Source organism: Mesoplodon densirostris, chromosome X, assembly GCF_025265405.1.
Source record: "Mesoplodon densirostris isolate mMesDen1 chromosome X, mMesDen1 primary haplotype, whole genome shotgun sequence".
Taxonomy (NCBI): domain Eukaryota; kingdom Metazoa; phylum Chordata; class Mammalia; order Artiodactyla; family Ziphiidae; genus Mesoplodon; species Mesoplodon densirostris.
This window is the reverse complement of record NC_082681.1, coordinates 126452901-126456091: the sequence shown is the minus strand read 5'-3', so window position 1 is coordinate 126456091 and position 3191 is coordinate 126452901. Positions and strand designations below refer to the sequence as shown.

At 38.8% G+C, this 3191-nt stretch overlaps 1 pseudogene; it reads right to left on the bottom strand.

Moving 5' to 3' along the window:
* Positions 1 to 305: 305 nt before the first annotated feature.
* Positions 306 to 867, bottom strand: LOC132482454 (cytochrome b-c1 complex subunit 7-like; annotated as a pseudogene).
* Positions 868 to 3191: the final 2324 nt, after the last annotated feature.

The window sequence follows — 3191 nt, the reverse complement described above, 5'->3', positions numbered from 1 at the left end:
CGGGTTCGTGCCCCGGTCTGGGAGGATCCCATATGCCGCGGAGCGGCTGGGCCCGTGAGCCATGGCCGCTGAGCCTGCGCGTCCGAAGCCTGCGCGTCCGGAGCCTGTGCTCCGCAACGGGGGAGGCCACAACAGTGAGAGGCCCGCATACCGAAAAAAAAAAAAAAAAAAAAAAAATAATTATAATAGAGTTTTATTTAAATTAATACATTTACAGCCCAAATAGTTCTACATTGTACATTTTAGGTTTAACCAGCTTCATAAAAATACTTTAGGATAGCCACATCCAGATTTAGACTACATGATTATTTCTTTGCCCATTCTTCTCTTTTCTTTCCTGAATAACCTCTTTCAGATATGGTAGAATTTATCCTCCTCATACTTTGTCCACTGCTCTTTAGGCAAGATCTGCTGCCTCATGGTCAGGTCCAGTGCTCTCTTAATGCGAAACACCCTGTCATTATAAAGATTCTCAGGAAGCCTTCTTATGGCTTCTTTTATTTATTTATTTATTTTTTTTTGCGGTATGCGGGCCTCTCACTGTTGTGGCCTCCGCCGTTGCGGAGCACAGGCTCCGGACGCGCAGGCTCCGGACGCGCAGGCTCAGCGGCCATGGCTCACGGGCCCAGCCGCTCCGCGGCATATGGGATCCTCCCAGACCGGGGCACGAACCCGTATCCCCTGCATCGGCAGGCGGACTCTCAACCACTTGCGCCACCAGGGAGGCCCTTATGGCTTCTTTTACATCGTCATTCTCATATATTGTATCATCTCGCATTAAGCCCAGTTTATTGAACCCGGCAGCATTGTAATACCATTTTCGAATACCCTCCAGCCACTTGCTTGATGCTGCAACAGTAGGCCTACTCACCATTTTAACCCAAGACAGAAGCGTTGCCTGCTGGGTAAGCCTTATACATTAGGTTTTGTTATAAGATTACAGAATGACTTGCACAACATAATTCTGATTTTATTAAAACTTACATATATATGCATTGACACAAAGGTGAAAACAAAAAGGAAAAATATCAAAAAATTAGTATTAATCATATCCAGCTATTGGATTTATGGGTCACGTGCATTATATTACTTTTTTATATTCTTACTTTTTTATGGATTCCAGATGTTCTTTCCTAAGCACATATTGCCTTTATAAGCAGAAATACATTGTAATTAAAACAATTTTAATTTTTATTGACAATTCATGTGAGAAACTGTTAGGTTAGGAAGTAGTGCTTTGGGACAACATTTCACAGGGAGAGTTCCAGGGTACAGTTGCAAAAGCTGCAGAGCTGATCAGATCTACAGCAGCCATGCCCAACCCATGGCTAATGACTTGTGAGCAAAAAAAAATGTTTATTCCTATAAATTACTGTAAATGAGGGTTGTTTGTTATTGCAAGAAAGCTAAGTCAGAAGATAATGTTCAAAAGTTTCATGACCCTGTTAGTTGTTGTCTTTACTATGAATCTTCTCCTAATAAAATTCATATAATGCTAGACTGGAACACTTTGGGGTTTGTTTTCCTTTCTAATTTTTCAGATGAGTAAGCTGAGGCTCAAACATGTAAAATAACTAACCTAAAGGCACAGTGATTTAATTACAAAACCAGGATTGGAGTTTTCTTTGTCTAGAGTCTCTTCACTATTTTTCTAGTGGATGGGGCAACTGAGAGATTATTGGGGAGATCTTGTATGCTGGTGCCCCAAGTACCATCCACCTAGGTCCAGTTTTTTTTGTTTGTTTTTTTTAACTATAGTGTTACTGAACAGTTCAATTTCTGTCCTCTCTGTTGTAGATTACAGACCTGGAGTCAGAAGCATGTAATAAAAGCTGGGCAGAATCTATATATGAAAAAATTTAGGAACTTATTAAAAGTCACTAAAGGACACCAAACAATTGTTTATGGTTAGAAAATCAAAACAATGTAGATATACCACTTCTCTTCAAAGTGGTCTATAGAATCAATGGAAGTTCAATGAAAATCACAACAGATTCTAATTCAAAAATTTATATGGAAGAGAAAGGAGTCTCTTTCTCCTTTCTGTATGTATATTGATGAAGAAAAATAGGGTGAGCTTATTTACTATGGGAGATATTACTATATAATAAAGTGAAAGGGTATGGTAATTAGGACAGTGAAGAATTCATACAGGGATAGAAAAAAATAGACCAATGATACAGCAGTGCCAAGAAACAGATACAAGGAGAGCATTTCAGATCAGTGGAGAATGGATGGGCTTCTCAATAAACAGTGGTCTGACTAATTAATTCATTAATCTATAAAGAAAAAAATGGATCCTAATTACAGATCATCCACACAATTAGTTCCAGGTAGTTTAAAAACTTAAGTGAGGAAAGCAAAACTTTAAAATTTCTAGAAGAAAAATAGGAGACTATCTTTATGAGCTTTGGGTGGAAAGGAGCTTTATAAACTACATATAAAAGTATAAGCTATTAATGAAACATGATAAATGTGATTACATTAAAAAAATAAAGAACTTTTGGGCTTCCCTGGTGGCGCAGTGGATAAGAATCCACCTACCAGTGCAGGGGACATGGGTTCGAGCCCTGGTCCAGGAAGATCCCACATGCCGCAGAGCAACTAAGCCCGTGCACCACAACTACTGAGCCTGCGCTCTAGAGCCCGCGACTCACAACTACTAAGCCCGCGTGCCACAACTACTGAAGCCCGCGTGTCTAGAGTCCGTGCTCTGCAACAAGAGAAGCCACTGCAATGAGAAGCCCACACACCACAACAAAGAGTAGCCCCCACTCGCCGCAACTAGAGAAAGCCCACGTGCAGCGACGAAGACCCAACACAGCCAAAAATAAATAAATAAAATAATAAATAAATTTATTTAAAAAAATTAAGAACTTTTGGTGATCAAAATATGCTATAAGGAAATTGAAAATATAAGCCACAAACTAGGAGGAAATATTTGCAACTTATATCATCAACAAAGAATTATTATCCAAAATACATTAAGAAATTATAAAAATTCATTTAAAGATCCATATAAAGATATAAAAATCTGTATAAGTCCATATAAAGATAAGCAAACTAAGGAAAAATGATCAAAGGACATTTACAGAAAGAGGAAACCTCAATGACCAATAAACTTAGAAAAACATGCTTGATCTCATTGCACGTTGGGGAAATTTTAAGGAAAACTAGAATGAGATGTCTTT